Raw genomic sequence first — 11,255 nt, 5'->3', positions numbered from 1 at the left:
TCATCCTCCCCATCTTCCAGGCCCCGTTCTGACCCACCTCTTCCAGGTAGCCTTACCAGACAATCCCTGCTCACAACTCTTGCCACTTTTACTTAGTTCCAGAAACAGTTATTTGGGTCATTCATTTAGAATTATGTCTGGCCTTCTGAAATCCCTTTATGGCTTCCCTGAGCCAATTCTGAGTTGATTAACTTATGCATGCTTGTACTTTGTCTAAGGAGGTTTTTTTCCCCTTTAAAATTGGGGCCTAAGGCTCGTATCTCAATAAATTGTAAACTGATGCTCCCTGAGATCCCTTTTTGTATGAGCTTTATCATCCCTGGCACCTTCCAGAGGATACCAGGAATCCATCAATGGGTGATGTCACTGTGACAAACAAGAAAAAGAAAACTGGATTGCTTTTGAATGCCTATTAGTGTGAAAATATTATGAACCACTTAATCAGCCAGCCCATGCGGCAGGGAAACCTGTTACAGCCAATTAAGGGGGCGAGGTTGGGACCATGAATTTGAGGGGAAAGAAAGTTCAAGTAACTTGGCCCATCACCAAAGTAAGCACTTCCTGGGGCTCCTGGGTGGCTCAGTCGGTTAAGCTTCTGCCTTCGTCTGCCTTCAGCTCAGGTCATGATCCCGGAGTCCCAGGACTGAGTCCCGCATCGGGCTCCCTGCTGGGCAGGGAGTCTGCTTCTCCCTCTGACCCTTCCCCCGCCCTCTCGCTCCCAAATAAATAAATAAATAAAATCTTTTTAAAAACCCAAAACAACAAAGTAAGCACTTCCTGTCTTCCCAGACAGAAAGCCCCCGGGGGCAGATCTTGTTCTTCTCTGTACAGGCACCGTGGAAACATCGTGGGCTCAGTTCCAGACCACAACAATAAAGCAAACATCGCAATAAGGCAGGTCAGGTGAACTTGTTGATTCTCTAGTGCAGACAAAAGTTATGTTTACACTGTACTGTAGTCTATTAAGTCTGCAAGAGCATACATCTAAAAAAGCAATGTGACATACCTTAATTAAAAAATACTTTATTGCTAAAAAAATGCTAACCATTTTAACTTAACTCACTGGGCTTCCAGTGAGTCATAGCCATTGATCACAGATCACCGTAACAAATGTAATAATCATCAAAAATTTTGGAATATTGGGAGAATGACCAAAATATGACACACAGATGCGAAGTGAGCAAATGCTATTGGAAAAAAATAGCACCCATAGACTTGCTTAATGCCACAGACCTTCAATTTGTAAAAAACACAGTATTTACAAAGTGCGATCAAGGGAGGTTGCCTGCCTCTCCCACAGAGCCTGGCACAATCCCCGGCTGTGGATGAAAGTGCCCTAGAAAAGGCTGTGGCTTCATAGGAGACAGGACATTTTCTGGGCCCTGGAGGAGAGGACATGGATGGACAGAGAGAAGGGATGGTAAGGGCCTGAACTTGAACCGTGACCTGAGCTTCCTCCATGGGGCTGGAATCACCACACTAAGTGTAGGTCCTGGATTTTGGAATTTTGGTTTTTAACAAACAGCAACCTCCAAACCCAGAGGCTTTATCGTTGACTGCTGGCCCCACCCCCACCCCAGGACGGGTCCCAGCTCCAATCTGAGCTCTGTTCTTTTGTAGCTGGGGGATCTTGGGCCAGTCACCCTTTGTCTCTGAGCCTCAGGGGTCTGGAGAATTGGGGATGATGATCCCTCCCAAGATAGTAGTTTAAAAAGATGATGATTAAAAGAAGCAGCAGGTGGGAAAGTACCTTGTGAGTGATGCACTCGGTGCCGATGCCAGAGGTTTTTATTGTCGTGCCTCATTGCGATTATTTTGTCCAATGGCTTCAGAAGGCAGGCCTATGGCACACGAAAGGGCCTTAGGATGCTCAGGCCCCTGCATCAGACTCCCATGCGAGGTGTCTTACACAGAGATTCTGGGGCTCTGTCTCAGACCTCTTAGATCAGAGTCTCCATCTCGATCTACCGGCTAACACGTTCCTACTCGTCTGAGTGCATCCAACAATCCCATCTGTGTATGATAGCTCTAAAGGGATTCCAGCCCATTCCATCGGAGGGTCCCCTCCCCCAGGCCCCATGGCCGTGGCCGCCAAGGACTTTCACTCAAATTGCTTATCAGCACGTTAACCTAATACCATGCTCTGGTCTGTAACTGCACAGAACCCCTGCTGGACCAACAGGTTTAGGTGGGGACATCTCTATGCCCCTCATTCAGCAGGAAGAAGGTACTGAGGGGAGACCTGTGTCCAAATGCCAAAGATTTGTCATTGTTGATCTGAAGGGCGGGGGGAGGGGGGTTGGGATGTAGAGACCTCTTTTAGGCAAACAGACTTGAGCAACGGAATGTAAAAAGGGGCCACAGCGACCCCCTGGCTGAATCCAGACAGGCCCATCAGACGACGCAGGTCAGAATATCCATAGGCCCTAACAGATCAATGGGCTACTTACAACCAGGCACAGTCACCAAAAAAGGGAAAGTTCCATACGTCCCCGTACCTCCTCATCTTTCCACTTTATTTTGTTTTTTTTAAGATTTTATTTATTCATTTGAGAGAGTGAGTGAGAGGGAGAGAGAATCTGAAGCACACCCCACACTGAGCACAGAGCCTGAGTGGGGGCTTGATCCCACCGCCGCGAGATCACGACCTGAGCCAGAACCGAGAGCTGGATGTTTAACCGACTGAGCCAGCCAGCCGCCCCCCCTTTCCACTTTAAATACAGCCCCCACCCACTGCCTCCTTGCAGATAGCCTCTCCTCCGTCCTGCCTGCCGCTTCCTTGAGTCTCCAAGGAAGGGCAGCTCTTGGAGGCCACATTTTCACAAGGCTCCGTGCATGGCTTCAACTGCAGGACCACCGTGTCACAGGCTCAGAATGTGCGGTGTCTGGGCCTTTCAGGTCCACCAGCAATCCCTGCCCCAGGGGGCTCAACATCCAGGAGGAGCCCAGGGTGTTATGTGGGCCCAGAGAAGGGGCTCCTTGCCAGGCTGAAGGTCAGAGAGAGCTTCCTGGAGGAAGCGACATCTCAGCTAAGTTCTGCAGGAGTGGGTGCTACCCAGGCTGAGAGGGGCAGGGTGGCACAGGCAGAGCGCACAGCTGGTGCGGGTGGCCAGGGGTACAAGGCACAGTTCAGTGTGGCGGGGGAGACAGGCCGGGGTGGGGAGGGAACAGCCGTCCAAGTCTGGGCGGGAGTACCACCACCTCTGCCAGAGGCATGGGTGAGGGGTGTCAGCAGGGCCTCAGCACTTACTCAAGGATGGATAGGATGCTGGGGGTCGAAATTGGGGTAAGGACATCCACCCCCTTCCAGGGGGCTGAGTCAGGGCTGGCCCTCACGCTCACCCTCCGAGCTTGCTCCTCCTCCTTCTTCCTCCCTCCGCTCCTGAGTCTCTGCAGGCAGGCGGGTGACCTCTCACCTGGCCAGGCCCTGCCACTGAAAGCTGTGTGACCCTGGGAGAGTCCCAGCTCCTCTCTGGGCCTGGCTCCCCCTCCAAGATTCCCACCTTCTGGTCCCAGGCTCCTCCGCCCCATATTCATGGAGAAGTGCTGCCACCCAGTGGCCATTGGGAGGAACACCTCCTGGAGCGGAGCACCAGAGCCCTGGCCAGAGTCCCTGTGTTTCCACTGCATCCACGGCCATCACCCCCTCCCCCTGCCACCCGACCACCTGCCCAGCTCTGGGCTGGCCAGGGAGACCACGAGTCTCTGTACCCTGTGGGCAGTGGGTGAGACTGGTCATACGCCGCCTGTGCCCAAGGTGCCCGCCCCTCAGCCCCGCTGGGGCCCCAGCACAAGGCCTGACTCCTCACCTCCTGACCGCTGGCTTCCAAGGCCCCCGTGAAGGTCAAGAAACCAGGGGTGGGTGGCTGAAATTCGGTTCAGTTCATCAGCAGCATAGAGATTTAGGTAATGGGTTTTAGAATCAAGCATAATGACAGCAATTCTCATTCATTAGCTCATGTAACATCACTACAGCCCTTCTCTCGGTTCACGCATTCGTTCATTCAGTAAATATGTAGTCAGCACCTCTGTGTCCAGGCCACGGGACACCTCAGGAAGTAGGAAAAGCAAGGTCCCGCCCTGACAGAGCTCACATGAGTGAGAGAGGCAGGCAGTGAACCCAGACACCAAGAAATGGGCTCATTCCAGCTGGTGGTGGGCGTCATGGATACTGCAAAATTGGGGGGGGGGGGGGGGAAAGGGGGGGGGCGGGGGGTTTTTTAGAGAGGGGGGTTGGGAAGGTCTCTGAGGAGGTGACTAGAGACCCCCGAGAGGAGCCCAGGGGCAGAATGCTCCTGTGGCAGACGTGAGCTGACCTCTTGGAAAGGCCAGGGTACCTGGAAGCGCTAGGATGTGGCATAAGAATAGGTCAGTGAGGTCGGGGGCGGGGGGGGCAGGTCATATTGCCACCCCTGTTTCCCAGACGAGGCTCTGAAGGGTTGGACACCTCCCAGTTCATCCCTGGTGAGGCCAGGGTTCGAAGCCAGATGTGCCTGACCCGGAGCCCACCTGATCCCTGAGCTTTCCGGGCTGCGTGGGTGTGGACGGGTGACCCAGCCTCTCTGAACTCCAGCCTGCTCGGCTGCACGGGAGGGTAACACCCCCCACTTCCGAGCACTGAGAGGCCCCAATTCAAAAGGGGAGCCCTGTGGCAAGGGCATGATTTTAGATTTGTGGGGAGCCGGTGAGGGGGCTGACAGAGTATTGGCTCAGTGGTGGCTACGTGACCCTGGAAACATCACTTGACCTCTCTGAGCCCTGCTCTCCATGGGCAAAATGGGTATCCTAAGAGCCCGAGTGTTGGTTTTAAGTCAGACCATGACACTCCCCTGCTCCAACCCCTTCACCCTCGTTCCATCACACACAAGAATAAACCTCAGGTCTTATCTCAGATCTGGGCCTGGCTGCCCCTCTGGCACATGGCCCACTCTTCCCCTCTGTTCACATTCTGTTCTAGGGCCTCTTGCCATTCCTGGTACCTGTTGGGTTGTTCCCACCTTAGGGCATTTACCCTTGCAGCTTTCTGCCTGGGACGTTCTTCCCCAGGAATGCTCATTCCCTCACTTCATCCGTGTCTCTACTCCCAGGTTACATCCTCAGGGAGCCCTCCCTGCAGACCAGCTCAAGCACAGCCCTTGGCTGGTCTCTCTGAACACCCATTTTAATACCCAGGACCACAAGTTGCCCGCGGGCAGGAGCCTGGGCTGTCCTGGTCACACCTGTCACCAACACTAGCACCGAGCCCAGCACAAAGAATATTGAATGCATGCCTATTGAATGAATGAATAACTGTGTCGTCCAGAGCGCTGCTCAGAGACTAGGGAGTGGTCAGAGACAGCAAAGGCCTCACGTTTCAGAATCAGGGCCCCAGACTCCATCTGCCTGGCACAGGGCAGACGCAGGAGACTAGCAGAGGAAGGGCAGAGTGGTCAGATCCGTAGTTGGCTGGACCCCACCGGCTACCGCAGCAGGTCAGCGGACGTGGGGGGAGTCTCCCCTCCCCCAATCTGAAACAAGGTGGTGGAACAGGGCCCAGGGACTGCACGACCCACCAGGAAGCTGGGCTTCGAGACAGAAGGGGGCACTGGTTCAGTGGGTCAGGCTGGGGGCGATGGGTCTGTAGAGGCCAGATCCTCCGAGGGACCGGAACGTCCCTCCCACTCGAGCAGCAGTGGCTGAGGAAGAGGATTAGCATTGCTCAGAGCCATTTGCCTCCTTCCAGAAGCCCCTTCCCAGCTTCGATGGGGCTGTGGACCTCATTGCCCATGGGGTGCGGGGCAGCTCCCTCCTCTCTCTCAGTGGCCTCCTCCAGTGGTAGGGTGTGGGCTTCCGTGGGGCCCCAAGTCCCTCCAGCCACCTCCAAATCGGCTCTATTCCTGGCTCTGCTTAGCATGCGGTGGGCTGACCCCTGACCTTCCCTCTCTCCCCCCCCCCGCCACCCTTAGCGCTCTGCCCCCGGAGTTAGGTCAGTGATGAAAGCCTAGGGGGGTGGAGGGAGAGGGACAGTGCCTGATTGTTCCCCGCCCCTGGCAGCGAGGCCCCGCTGGCCTCGGCGTGACTGGCTCTTTGCTATCTTGTGTTCTCTCCTCCCCCCTCACCCCACTCTGTCATTCTCTCTTTTCCTCTCTCTAGTTCATGAGTTCCAGGCTCAAGTGGGACATTAGTAACCATGCGGATGCCAGGACATCCCCAGAGATTAGGAATCAGCAGGTCCAGGATGGGGGCCCATGGTTCAGATACAGGGCAGGACCTGGGAGGACCCCACTTTGGAAAGAGCCTAGGACCAGAGCCAGAAGACCGTGGGCACCACTGGCCTTCTTTGAGCCTCCACCGAGTGTGAAATGGGATCTTGGGACACTTACGAGCGAAGCCAGCCCCACAGGAAGGCTGTGAGGACGACATGTGACAGACGGGAATGTGTTCGCGCCCCCCGTCCCCTCCGATCTGCCACACCCCCACCTCTGTGTCAGGTCTGTCCGTCTCTCTGTTTTGTCCCATCCGTCGAGTGGTCCATCTTTGCTCCAGGATACACCACACTGTCCTGATCACTACAGCTTTGTAATAAGCCTTGATAGTTGGCAGGGCAAGGGCCCTACCTTCTGTGAGTGTCTCAACTATTCTTAGCGCTTTGCCCTTTCTTACGGCTTTTAGAACCAGCTTGACAAGCCCCACCGACACGCCGTGGGGGTTTGATCAGGACTGAATTGAATCTAGACGGGAATCTGGGAAGAACTCTATGATACTGAATCTCCCTGTGCAAGCTAATGGCTGTCTCTCCGCATTTCCTTAGGTTTCTTTCTTTTGCTTTTTATTAAGACAATGTCAAGTGTACAAAAAGAGAGAGAAAAGGATAACAAAACACTTTTTACCTGTTACCCCTCGTGGCCTCTCTATGTTCAGCCATAACCCTGTCCCTTCCTGCCCCTTCTCCTTCCCCAGAATTCCTTATTTTCAAGCAAACTTCTGGGGTCTTCTTAAATGTCTTCTAATAATGTTTTTAAATTTTTGTCTTACTTTTTGTTTCCGAATAGTTACAGATTGAAGGAAGTTGCAAAAATAGAATAGCTCAGCTATTAAGCGTCTGCCTTCGGCTCAGGTCATGGTCCCGGGGTCCTGGGATCGAGCCCTACATCGGGCTCCCTGCTCAGCGGGAAGCCTGCTTCTCCCTCTCCCACTCCCCCTGCTTGTGTTCCCTCTCTTGCTGTGTCTCTCGCTGTCAAATAAATAAAATCAAAAATCTTTAAAAAAACAAAAAACAAAAACAGAATAGAGAGTTCACGTGTGCCCTTCACCCAGCTCCCCCCAATGGTGACAGCTCGCATCACCGTGGTACTTCACCCAAACCATCCACCGACCTTGTTCACATTCCACTCAGTTTATATGCGTTTGCACATGTGTGCACGTGAGTGTGTGTGTGTGAGTGTGTTGCCATGCAGTTCCCTCCCCTGTGTGGATTCGTGCAATCGCCACCATGAGCCAGACACTGCGAAGACCTGTCATGCTGCGTGTTTGGAGCACCCTTCCCTCTCTCCTCCCCACCCTTCCAGCCACTAATCGGTTCTCCGTCTGTCTCTATACTTTTGTCAGTTTGAGAACGTCACATTAATGAACCACACAGCGTGTAACCTTTCGAGATAGGCTTCTTTGACTTAGCATAAGTCCCTTGAGCTCCATCCAGTGTGATATTCCGAGCTCTGGATGTACTAATTTTTTAACCATTCACTCACTGAAGGGCACTTAGATGCATTGAGGGTTGTTTTGTTTTGTTTTGTTTTGTTTGTTTTGTTTTGTTTTAGTGAGCTCTATGCCCAATGTGGGGCTCGAACTCACGACCCCGAGATCAAGCGTCGCATGCTCTACCAACTGAGCCAGACAGGTGCCCCTGTTTCTTATTTTTTACTATTACAAATAATGTTGCCATGCATAATCATGTATGTACTTTGTGTGGATATTTTCTCTGTAACAAATGCCTAGAAGTGCGGTCTCTGGGTCATATGGTAAGTGTATGTTTCGTTTTTTAAAAAAACTGCCAAACTATTTTCCAGAGTGGCTGCCCCTCAGTAACATTTTATGCTTTCTCCGTAGGTAGTTTTTTAGATTCAATTTTTGTTATTATTGTAAATGGGAGATTTTTTAAAATGATACTTTGCTGGCTCTGATGTTTATAAATGGCGATTGCTTTTTATTGAGATCTGATTTACACAATATAAAATTAATCATTTTTAAGCGTACGGTTCAGTGGATTGTTAGTATGTGAAAAAGATGTGCAACCGTCCCCACTATCTAATTCGAGAACATTTTCATCACCCCAAAAGCACCCACTAGCAGTCACTCCCCATTCCTCCCTCTTCCCCTCAGCCCCTGGCAACTGTTAATCTACTTTCGGTCTCTATGGATTTGCCTATTTGGGAAATTTTGTATAAATGGAATCATACAACATGTGGCCTTTTGTGTCTGGCTTCTTTCCCTTAGCGTAATATTTTCAAGGTTCATCCACATGTTGTAGCCGCAATTAGTTTTTGATACTGATTGATATAAGAATATCCTGTATCTCTGTTAGATTCTGTTCATGGTTAATTTCATAGATTGTTTTGGGTTTTCTATGTAGATAATCATGTCATCTGCAAATAGGCCAGTTTTGCTTCTTCCTGTCCAATCCTTATACCTTGTCGTTTTTGGGTTTTTTTCCATCTCTTACTGCCCCATCTGGGACCTCAGGTACGATATTAAATAAACACATGGATGCGGGCAAACTTGTCTTGCCCTGGATTTTAAGGAATTTTGTCCATTGTCCCTTTAAGAACCACGTTGGTGCTGGGTTTTATAATCTTTATCAGTTGAAGGAAGTTCCTTTCGATCCAATGTTCGCTAAAGCATTTTTATCATAAGTAGATGTTGAAATTTATTGCCAGTGCTGGGAGGATCATGTGACTTTTCTCCCTTAATTTATTAATGTGACAGATGGCATTAATAGATTTTCAGATGTTGAACCACCCTTGCATTTCTAGAATAAACCCAATCGGTCATGATGGATGTATCCTTTCTCTTCGTTGCTGGATTTGTTTTGCTAACATTTTATTTAGGGTTCCTGCATTGAACTTCACAAGTGGGACTGGTCTGTAAGTTCCTGTGAATGTACTATTAAATGGAAAAGAGTCATCTCTGAGCTACCGTGTCTCTCTCAGAAGACCTCTGTCTCGTCTCTGTCTCTCTCAGGTCCCTCTCTGTCCCTCCCCATACATGCTGCTCCTGCGGCTGGCAGAGGGTGGGGACCACCCCCCGGGCCCCCAAGGCAGCCACAGAGGATGGGAGCTTCAGAATCAGGACCTTGAGCTTTGGAAGGGTCCACAAGGCTGTGACTCCCCCGACCAGCCCAGGGGGTCCTGGGCCTCTCATTGAAGAGGGAGGCTTAAGAGAAATCTTCCCCTCCCTTCTTCTTCTGGTGGGGAAGCCCTCCAGAGGAAGTGGCTAAGAAGGGCCCAGGGTCAGGGGTTAATGACCCCATTGTGCTCAGGGCTGACGGATGGCCCAGCTTGTCAGTGGCGGTGGCGGCCCCAGGGACATCCCCTTTCCCCTCCCAGCCGTCATCTGAGGGAGGCCTCCCTGCTGGCCTTTGATAGCCGCTGAGGGCCGCCCTCCCTGCCATGGGGACACAGGCCAGCCTCTTTGGTGGGCTCGGGTGTGCCGAGGCCCCAGAATGTAGGCCTGTACCCGCTCTGCTTCCCACCCACCCCCACTCCCTACCGCCTAAGTGGCCGCAGTGGGGGTTCTGACCAAAGGCGCTGGCCATGCCCCTCGCTCCCCTCCCCCTTCTCCCCCATCTCGGGCACCCTGTAAAGGCTGTCCCATGCCAGCCCTGCCCTCAGGTGAACGACCACGGCCTCAGAAGTGACCGGATGCAGCCCAACTCTCCCCCATTTCAGATGGGAACCAGGTACGACCTGGTTTAGGCTCTCCTCAGGGGCAGCAGCAGGGGACAGCCAGGTCCCAAGACTTCCTGCTCGGACGTGCCCCTTCTGAGGCCAGGGCTGGATGCTGAGGTGAACCAGATGCATCCCCGCCCCTCCAGGGGCTCACAGGCTGGCAGGGAGGGGGTCAGAATGTGAAGAGAAAGGTAGCAGTGTGGTAAACTCAGTAAGCACAGATTCCTACAGTATCAGAAAGAGGAGCCAGGAGGGCAGGAAGGCTTCCAGGAAGAGGTGACGCTTGGCCCATTCTAAAAGGGTGAGCGGAAGTTAGACCAAAGGGGGCGGGCGCAGCAAGGAAAGGCATTCCAGGCAGAGGGAACAGCATAAGCAAAGGCACAGAGTAAAACCAGCGTGGGGTGTATGTGAGCCAGAGCACTTCAGTGGTGAGACGTGAGGCCAAGCAGATCAGCAGGGCCAGGTCTTCCAGGGACTGATACGCCCTGTTAGATGCTTAGACTAGGCAGTTTGTCACTCAGGTGGGGAAAAGAGCTGAGAGCCAGGTTCTAACTTTGCCTCCATCCGTCCATCTTTTCTTCATTCATCCAGCTCCCTGAGGAGCAGTGTGACCCGGGGCAGGTCACTTCCTCAGGAACAGCCTCCCACAAGCTGACCCCCTCTGGGCTGCCTGGTCCCGGCCCCCAAGTGGCACCAGGTGAGTGCAGACACACCTCCAGTGAGGCCAGCATGGGGCACGGTGTGCATAGGCTGTTCTCAGTCCCAGGATGGAAATCGGGTGTGGGGGACAGGAGCTTGAAAGAGAGGGGCTCAGGGTGAATAACAGGTCTGCTTTTTGATCGTCCGCAACAGCATCATGGAACCACACCAGCTCTGGATGGCCTAACGGGGACTTCCTGTGGCCGGAGGTGGGGGGAAGCAAGCAACCCCCTCGATGGTATTGGGTTTTCCATTATTTGTAGTCAAGATGCCTTCCTGATTCAAGCTCTACCTCCAGCTGAAAAATATATAAACACACTCCAAGATCTTATATGTTCACACAAGAAGATTTTCCAGAGACGTGGGACTCCTTCTTAAAGACAGGCTACGCGCCGCACCTTCATCTCCAATAACTTCAACATTGGAAAGCGTTTATTGTAGAAATTTGGAAATACGATAAAAGACAAGGCACTGAAAACGTTCCAATCACTCGCGGTTCCACCACCCAGAAATAACAAGGTTAGCATTTTCTAGTTTTCTTTCAGGTTTGTTCCTGTAATTGTTAAAAGAAGTTGAGCTCACAGCGTGTAGTTTTTTTTCTTTTGGCTTTTTATTGAATTACACAAATGCCTG

The sequence above is a fragment of the Phoca vitulina genome, unplaced genomic scaffold, assembly GCF_004348235.1.
Source record: "Phoca vitulina isolate PV1807 unplaced genomic scaffold, GSC_HSeal_1.0 scaffold19, whole genome shotgun sequence".
NCBI lineage: Eukaryota > Metazoa > Chordata > Mammalia > Carnivora > Phocidae > Phoca > Phoca vitulina.
Note: the sequence above shows the minus strand (reverse complement) of the source record.